At 45.6% G+C, this 9671-nt stretch overlaps 1 long non-coding RNA gene across 2 annotated transcripts; it reads right to left on the bottom strand.

Moving 5' to 3' along the window:
- Positions 1–1909: 1909 nt before the first annotated feature.
- Positions 1910–3297, bottom strand: LOC119815565. Of its 2 annotated transcripts, XR_005285532.2 has the most exons (3): positions 2846–3002; positions 2341–2419; positions 1910–2124 (listed from the first exon to the last, which is right to left on the bottom strand). It is a non-coding gene; the product is annotated as an uncharacterized LOC119815565 (long non-coding RNA). The 2 variants fall into 2 exon arrangements; XR_005285531.2 differs by having other exon boundaries at positions 2341–3297.
- Between the last annotated feature and the right edge of the window lie 6374 nt (positions 3298–9671).

Genomic DNA, 9671 nt, shown 5'->3' with positions numbered 1-9671 from the left:
GGGAAACCAATGTACCAAACCCAAACCTCCCCAAACCCTCCCTCTGGGGGCCGGTCATGAGCCAAGCATACATTTCAACGAAAAGGTAAAATAACTAACTAACTAAATACAGTTTTTTTTTTAAAACCTATAAGATAATTCGTAGTGACATTGTTTAAAATGAAGACCTGCATGCCATTTAAGTGCCCAGCTATAGGAAAATGGCAATCCGCTCACCAGAGTGCATTGTCTTCTCATCCCGGTAGTTGAATCGTAGAGACACGGTTGTTGACTTGGAAACAAATTAAGATTTGGTTTCGAACAAAGAAGTGAGTTTTAAAACAATGCATGCAAGCTGGACTCTTTCTATGAAAATCATACAGCATTCCTGCCATAACAGCTCTCTGCCAGGTAGGAAGGGAGCTACTGGATTATTTTTCCCTTTATTTGTATATCTGAAGTTCCACAACTTTTACAATGCTTTGAAATGAGAAAAAGAATAAGAATTCAAAAAATTCAAAGTCCTTTTTCCCCTTCTGGATAACCTAATTAATTCCCATTTTGCAAAGACTTTTCTTAAATTTGGAGGCTGGGGTCTACCTAACTCAATCAAGCACACTTGTTTGTCACCGTGAAATGTAGTTTTGCAAATTATTCCTGAAATATCTTTTTATACAGTATAATTTTATGATATTACATCAAGAAATAAGTTCTTATTTATTAGGGTCCTGTGAACAATTTTTAGACATTGCTGAAACATTCATTTTTTTCCTCTATGCGTTCTTTGACCCAGTGATTATATCTTGTCAGTCCCTCTGCGGGTGATTTGAAAAGGCCAGCAGAATATTTTCCTGTTCATCCAAATGTCATTTGCTAATGAATGTATCACTAGAAAGAAAGCCAAAGTGGTTAATTCTAGGGTCAACTTTTAGGCCCATGGTCAGGTCTTGTTCTTCAGATTTAAAAGGGCTCGTGTTCTAAGGCTTCAGATTGAACACTTGGAACTTCACTAGTACTAGTTAATGCCCAACATGAACTTCACTAGTACTAGTTAATGCCCAACATGAACTTCACTAGTACTAGTTAATACCCAACAGGAACTTCACTAGTACTAGATAATGCCCAACAGGAACTTCACTAGTACTAGTTAATACCCAACAGGAACTTTACTAGTACTAGCTAATACCCAACATGAACGTCACTAGTACTAGTTAATACCCAACAGGAACTTCACTAGTACTAGTTAATACTCAACAGGAAGTGTGTGGGCTGCTTGGGAGGTAGCAACGCCTGTTATTTTCTATGACCACCCCCCCAAAAAAAACCCCAATACTGAAGACAAAGGTGCTAGATGCTAATCAGGGTGACTTGTCCAAATGCCAGCAGGTTTTTCCACAGCTCAGAAAGGCCTTGTGGGATCTTGCCTCTCCTTGGTCCCCAGAACCTCCCACCTAGCAAGCAACCTTAGGGTCTTATATCTTGATACCTGCCTAAGGGAAGCTGAATGAGGGGGTGTTCCTAAGTGTCTGACTACTAAAACTAAATTTCTGTGCCACGTCCTCACTTTCCCCAAGAGCAAGGAATTCTAGACATTTTTAGGGGCTGTGGCCTGTGAATCTAAGGAATCCCTGTGCATGAAAAACAAGTTAGACTTGTTTTGCTCCTTGTTTGCTAGGCATCCCTTTTCCTAAGTAGGAAGAATGGAAGTTCCTTAAGGAGGAGGCCTGAAGGAGCCTAAACGGCACCTAATATATCAATATGCGCCACAGCTCCCAGTAATTTCCCAACTTGTTCAAAGGGCGAAGAGCATCCTGCAGAGCTTCATAGACCCAAAGAAGGGACTGCTTTGGGGCCTCTGTAGAGTCACTTTGCTGTAAAAAACGATTCAGTACCGCAAAAGGATTGCTTAAAAAGCAAAAAGGAGAGATACTTTTGTATTGCAAATCCACCTTTACTGTCAGGTGAAATAGACGTGTTAAATTCATCCATTTGACTGTTTTTAGGCCATTACAGTCTAGACAAAGAAAAAGACAGTCGGTTCATACTTCCTGAGTCTTGTCATCTTTGAAAGCGCATGGGGCTTTTTAAAATAGAATGTTCTTGTCAACAGAGAACAAAACAGCTTTTCTTTTCAAGGAAACCCATCTAGAAGGAAAAATCCGGAAAGTTCCTTATTCATATCATCAAAATCAACATTTAATCAACCAAGAGGTGAAGAGAGAATCTGTTGGGCAATTGGGGTCTTGGTGGACTTTCAATCAAGAGTCAAGGCTTGGGGTACCTAGAGACCAGTTTCATCTCTGTGCAGGTGGCCAGCTATTTCTAGTATTTTTGAGGGGACAGTACAAATTGGTCACTCACGTGCAAGAGGAGAAACTGTGATGCAGGAATCTTAGACACAAAAGAACAAAGCGTGGTGAATATTGCCTGTGTCCTCACTCTGAAGCACAAGCAAAGAAAAGAATCCTGGGCCAAGCAAACCCTACTTTGATTATAGTGGTAGAATCTTCACCCAAGCCCTTGGTGTTGTTGATAACCAGGCCATTTTAAAACTGGAAATGGCTTTCTATAGCCACTCCAAGGGTAGAAATACAAGCCTGCCTTTGGTTCCTCCATGCTTCTCTAGCCCCCCTTCCCTTCTCTAAGGAATATAAAAAACCTTCCAGAAAGGGTCTTGCTCAGATTTTCTAAAGAGAGTGAGTAATCATGTCAGACAAATGCAAATATTGCATGTCTTATACCTGATATTGGTCAGGAGTTGTGTGGAGCCTTTTAAACACCTGAGCCCCTCACCCTCACCTCAGCGTCCCTGAAGAACAACCTCATTTCCACAGTGGGCTGGCAGGCCCTGAAAGAAGGTACTTACCCCAGTCAGCTTTTGCCTTCTTTCAGCCCAGGGCCCCTTGTCCGGCTGGCAGGATGGTGTTCCTTATTTCTGCTGGGGGTCCAGGGGCAGCGAGTCCTGAGCATGTGGGGATTTTAGGCCTCTGCTCGCTCCCTTTATGGGATCCAGGGCTTAAAAGTAAACAGTTTTTTTCTCTTTCTGATAAGTCACATTAAATTATCGATTGTTGGGGGACGGAGGGCGTGACCTCAGTCCACTATGTCAGAGTCACCTTTGGTCAAACACTAAGCAAAACTGAAGGTCCAGTTTCCCTCTGCCCACTCGCTACGTGGTGTGCACCATCTGTGGGTAGGCATGGAGGCCAATGGAGGCCAAGGGCAGGCGGCTGAACCTAGTGAACATTTTCCTCTCGGGCCTCTGAGCCAAACCTACTCCACTACTGTCCTCACACTGGGGGAAAGTGACACCCAGTGTCACCATCTCAGGCTTTCAAAACTAGAGAAGTCACCTGGTCATATGAACCTGTGATATACACCTCCTAGTTCATCCTCCTCACGAGCCTTGGCTGACAGCAGGGAGCCAGTCTCATGTTCTCGGTCATCTCTGACGAATGCGCATCTAACCACTGGTTTACATGACCGTGTATGAAGTACTTCCCTGACAGCTAAGCTCTGGACAGCCAAGTGGGGAGGCGAGGCAAGCAGAGTTGATCACTTCAGAGTCAGGACAGACACATAAGCAGCGACAGTCACCCAGGCTGCATGCTGGTGTCTCTAGACATTTCTTTTTCTTTTTGGGTTATTCTGACAGGTTGCTTTCTTAAGTGTTAACAGAAACCCATTTTTATTCTCTCTCTGGTGATCTAATGTGAAGCCAGGCCTTTATTAAGAAAGCTGGAGACCCTTGGCATCGACTTGTGGGTCCTGCCACCCTGCCCCAACCTCTTTTGGAGTTGTGGTAATTCCGATGTGTTGCAGTTAACTGGTCTCCAGGATCAAAGAACCGTGGCAGTCCATGGGTCCCACAGCCTCCTCCTTCCCTGGGAAGACTCAGTTCTTCCCCTAGTGTCATTTGACCACCTGAGGTCATCCTGCATCCTTGCTCCTTGGAAAGACGGGGTCTTCCTGTGTCTTCCTAGGGACTGGCAGACACATTCATAAGGTAAAAGCCCAAAGTCCACACCCAGGAAAAGCTACCCTAAGGGCTGTCTGGGAACAGCTAAGGTCTAGTTTCCGGCAACAGATATGGCAAATATGGCGATCAGGTGATTTCTAAAGGTGGCAGTGCTAGAGTAGCCGCGTGGGCCACCTGTGGTGTCTTTTGCCTTGCTCTTTTATTGCTTCTCCTAGCCACAGCAACCGTGTGTGTGTGTGTGTGTGTGTGTGTGTGTGTGGTTTTCTCCTTGTAAAGTGAAGTGAATGCCTCATAACTTGGCATATGGATGCTCTTTCCAAGAGCAGGATATCCCTCCCTCCAGCAGGTCACTTCCAACAGCTTCCTTCTGTCCGTGATAGTTTCTGTCCTCTCGGTCAGGGATGGGGGACACGGAGTACAGTGGTAGACCCCTTGCCTGGCCTGCACAAAGTACAGCCTGGGGTCAATGCTCGACCTCAAAGATAAGACGACTAAATAAGCACCAGCCACAAAACCTTTTTGTCTCTACAAGCACGATGAAGCACATTCAGCTTCCAAATGATTTTCTTAAACCCCAGAGATAGGATGAGTTTTTTTTTCCAAACTTCTTTGAACAACCTAGCGTCATATTAATGAGAGCTAGTCCCCAAGGAAGCTTGTGGGCCAGTTCCAACTGGACTCCTCCGAGTCCACTGTCTGAAGTATGTGGTGCCTTCAGCAATAGGGTCTCGCTTTTGCTCCAGGAGGCCACCAAGGACAATGGCAATAACCTATATTATTTGTGGAGTCTCTTGGGCTCCCCTGACCAACTCCTGGAAGGGATGCTATCCGTGCCTGGCACTGAAGTTTCTGTTAGCTTGTTAGTCTATGGCTCTTGGCAATGGCCGGATGGGCCTCAGGGGGACACATTATCAGCTCAAGTGATGTAACTTTATTCAAATATAAATAAGCATAAAATATACTTTATATTCTATACATATTTTAAGTGAGCATAAAATGTTTTTTTACAGCTTTTCCAAACATACTCAGTGTTACTTACTCATCCTTCCTCTTCCTGTGTCACCCTCCCTAGCCAATTCCAAGCTAAACCCCCTTCTCCCACTTTCCCTGTCTCCCCCATTCATAGTACCCAAGTCTAACTATTGCCTAGTGCTCCTTCTCCCCTCTCCACTGTGGAGTTTTCCCCCTTTCCCGATTTCTGGAGTTACTCGAGGTTGCATCTGTCTAATTTGGAGCGAAGGTTCACTAATAAGAGAAAACACGTGGTGTTTATCGCTATGGGTCTTAGGTTACTTCAATGGAGAAAGGCAATCAATAGTTCCACCCAGCCATAAAGGCTATGAGCCAGTACAATGACCAGGATGGCAAGATATCCCCAAGGGCGCCATCGTGGGAGTATATGTATGTTAGGTACAACCAGTTGCACTGTAATTGGACTTAAGGGCCACTCAATAGGAAGTAAGTCGTGCCTGGTACTGAAAACAGAGCTTGCTATCTGTGTCTGGTGAGGCCATGGGTCCTAGAGGATAACCTTCTACTGTCACCTTCCTAAACCAGTATCATTCTGGGTGACATTATAAATGCTTGTCCTTATACCCACAGGTAAGTGTAGCTCTCACTCCTCATCCATGAAGCTTCTTTGTGCAGTAGACGAAGACTGGCCTAGAAAGGCACAGCTAGTCAAAACTGATGGTGGGGTGCTCAGCCCCAACTGATACACCTACAATGCCATTCCCCATACCTAATGCTCAGGTAATGAGGACGAAGGGGTGGAAAGACTGTTAGAACCAGAGGACAAAGATGCCTACTGCATCTATGGGAAAGTGCACCCACGACTTCTCAAAAATATGGTTGCCTAGCAACAACAACACCAATTGATGTGCCAACGTAGATGGGGGAAATACCCCTAGATGAAGAGCTACAGGCAGTTAATGGCTGTGGAGAGAGGAAGGATCAGTTTACTCCAGGGACAAGCTTCCTGGTAAGTTATTCAATCCTAAATAGTCAGCCCTAAATCAATACTCGCTTGAACAGCAACACTTAGTGGATGCAGAAGGCTGTATTTACATAGACATATACAATAAAAGAAGAGGTCACGATTTAGAAGGGGAGTGGGAGGGGCACGGAGCAAGTTGGAGGAGTGGTAAGGGTAGAAATAATGAAAATATAGCATTCACATACAAAATTCTCAAAAAAGTTAAAATATTTAAACAAAAAGAACACTGGCTTTTATTTTTTAAGAAATCAATAAGGTGGGCTCCCTTGAGTGATGGTGGCTCCCCACCCTTCAGGGCTATAGTTCAGCTTAGATATCTAAATGCTTGATATCTGTGCTTGCCGGAGAGGCCTTCACCAACAGGAAAAAGCAAAACCCAGTAACTTTGCATTGGCTGCAGCTGCAAGCAATCAATTGACCCTGGCAATTGACAGACTGCTTGGTTTTCTTCTGCCACGACCTAGAACTTTTTAAAATAAAAAGAGAAGAAAAGAAACCAGTTTCAATGACGAATACCCAGCGTTTGCCTGGAGGGACACTAAAATCTGGGGAGCAGGAGGTCTGGGAGTCATTTAATCCATGTTTGGATTTTTGCCTTTGAAGTCTTCTTCTCTGAGCAGCAAAGCTGGGAATCCTGGCTTTTTATTTGCTCTAAACCCTCGGGTGGCACAGATGCTGGACTGGTGGAGCAGAGAAAACCTAGGGCGGATGTAGAGACACTACTGACACCCTAAACTATATCTTCTCTTTGCTTGATTATTCCACTAGCAAAGAGGGAGAGGCCACAGCCGTCCAGTCTACCGCAGCGGGGGTGAGGGAATGCTGAATTGCACGGCCTCTGATTGGTGACTAAGGGCACCAAAATCACATTCCAACTGGTGTCACAATCTAGGGCCTGGGGAAGAACTGAGTGTTGACAGCAAGTCCTGATTTCATCACCGTCGCCACATACAGGTCACATCCCTCTATGAGTCTTCCTGCTATTAAAGGAAACAGGCCTAAATCACTGGTGCATTCTGGAGTAGGAGGGGGGACAAGGCCCGACTGTGGGTAGGGGGGCAAAGGTCGGGGTCATCACTTGAGTGAGCAGTACCCGCTCTTAGGGGGCAGCAAAAATAAAGCACACACATGATTTTTCCCCACTAAACACTTCGACATACACCCCCAAAGTGAAGAGCAGTCCACTATCCTGAGTGGGAGGTAGAGGCAGGCAGATCTCTACGAGTTTTAGACCAGCCTGATCTACATAGTAAATTACAGGACAGCCAAAGCTACATAGTGAAACCCTGTCTCGAAAAAGTCATAAAACAAAACAAGCAAAAAGCAAAAACAAGCCCCCAATAGCAACTAATAAGAATTCATCCATTTATTCAGGTTTTTTTTCTGCTTCTTTAATCCAATACTTGCCAGCATCCTTCAAGTGTTGTTTCTAGTACCCACCATCACCAAAGAGCAGCCACTGCTCTCAGTTTCTAGGAAGCAGTGGTAGAGATTCTAAATTCTCTATCAGTGGTAGTCCGTATTCCCCAAGGTCATGATGAGGTGCATATGAATTAATGTATACATGCTTAGGAGTTGTCTAACACAAAGGGGCACTGCAAAGGTTTCTTCTTAAACCCTTACAATGGCTTGATTGTGTTTTTGTTTTTGTTTTTAATTTTGGCAGCTTAGAGGCACAGCTGGGACCTGTCAGTGGGATCTAAAGTGCACTTTCCTGAAGGCAGTCTTTATTGCCTCCTGTCCCCCAACCCCAACACATATGTGAAGGAAGCCAGCCACCCACAGTTCAGGACTCAGCTTCTCCAGGACTAAACCCAGCCCTGTGGCGAAGGTCTTTCTAATCACCTGATTCTAAGCAGTCTGTGTTCTTTCTGCAGATGCTCTATTGTGCTGTAAGTCTCTACCCTGCCATCCTGAGGTGAGAACAGACAGCTGCTAGATTCTAGAAGATTCTGGGGGAAAGAGCCGTCCAGGGCGTTAGGGGAGCCCTAGGTCTCATTCCCTAAGCAAGACGAGGGAGATAGGACTAGAGAGAAGGGAGGTGCTCACAGAGGGAGACCCACACTACAGACCCTCAGGAGACAGAGGCTCTCCCAGTCTTCTGTCTTTGTGACTAGAAAGCTCTGATTGTACTCATCCCAATCCACCTCACCATCTTCGGATCTCACCCTCAAACAGAATCATTTGTGAAATGCCACATGGAGAAAGGATACATTTGATGTGTTTGTTCACTGTCTCATAGGTCACTTCAGGTAGCACCTCCTGAGGCTTGGGCTGGGGTCACAGAATTGTCTCTGCCCCTAACACGCCCCCAAGAAGAGCATTATGAGACTTCCAAGGTGACCTGGATGGTTAAACATTAAACACCCAATGATGTCAAATGTCCTCCAGGCTGGTGGTTTCTGCTATAGTTTTCTTGAAGGCCAGGCATATAAGAGTTAAAGAGAAAAAAAAAAAACAGGCTGCATTTCTGCAGTGTGCACTTGAAATAGGAGCTTGGTAAGAAGCTAGGGCTATTTGGTCACTGTGATAATGTTCTCTGTTTCTTTTCAGACCTGGTGTCAATATGAGGAGTCCTGGCATGAAATCTGTGTTCCTGGAATGCACTGGGGCTTGTGGTTCTTACTTCGTCACTAGGGACGAGCTCCTCCACACTTTAGGTCCCATTCTCCTCGTCTTGCCCTCATCCCCATTACTTGCCGCACACTGCCTGGCACATTCTCCTCAGACTCCAGGTCCCTCTGAGGGCTACCTTCCAACAACCATCTTGTTTCCCTCTGGTGGGTGTACCGACGGAAGCCGCCGAAGATTCGCCCAGAGTTAAACCGTTCAGTAGAAGGACTTTTAGCCATCAAATTGACAGCTTTGCGCTCTGGCTTGGCGACAGCTGTTTACGGTTTTTCATTCAAAACAAAACAAAAAGTCGGAGATTTTTACTTTCTGTTTTATGGAATCAGATTCTTCCAGAATCTATAGATCTGGATGCCAAGTCAGTCGTCTGATCAGTGGTTGAACTGCCTCACTGAACTCTTGGGAGATGACGGAGCTCTCTTCTCTACTCTCATCCCAGCTTACTCCTATCGGGCCCCTGGAGTTTGTTGTCAGGCTGGGCGACTAGTGTGGTTAAGAGACAATTTCAACCCCAAAGGGTTTGGAGGGAGCTGAAGAGTTTGACGCAGCAGACACTGCAATTAGACAAGGGGCAGCGTGAGGAGCTGTGTCAGAGTAGGCACACAAGTGCTGCAGTGCACGGAGACACAGGCTCAGCACCAGAGCAGGGCATCCTGACCCAGAGAACAGTCCTACTTCTGATTCCGAGCTTTCGCCAGCCTCTCTGGTTCTCTAGCACAGGTACAAGTGTGCCTTGGTGGCAATGTTCAGTAGCAAGATTTACATTAGCCAGTCACTGGGGCCCAGTAGACACAAGGCTGTACTAGGGGACTGAGCTGCTACTTCTGAGCACAAGAGATTGTAAGAAGCATGGGGGATTTGGGAAAAGGCACGAGATGTAAGGTGTTCAGGGAATTGTGGGAAATAGAGGCAGGTTTGAGAAACAGTATATAAAAGTGTGGGAGATAATAGTAGAAACAGATAATCGTAGGGGGTCTTAGGAGGTGTAGGAAATCATGAATTATGCAAAGGATCATGGGAGAAACACTCAGCAGCTCTCTGGTGGCCTACAAGGTCTAGAAGAGGGGACAGAGAAGGGCTTCACAA

This window comes from Arvicola amphibius, chromosome 5 (assembly GCF_903992535.2).
Source record: "Arvicola amphibius chromosome 5, mArvAmp1.2, whole genome shotgun sequence".
Lineage (NCBI taxonomy): Eukaryota > Metazoa > Chordata > Mammalia > Rodentia > Cricetidae > Arvicola > Arvicola amphibius.
The sequence above is the reverse complement of the archived record's forward strand: the minus strand, read 5'-3'. Positions and strand labels throughout refer to the sequence as shown.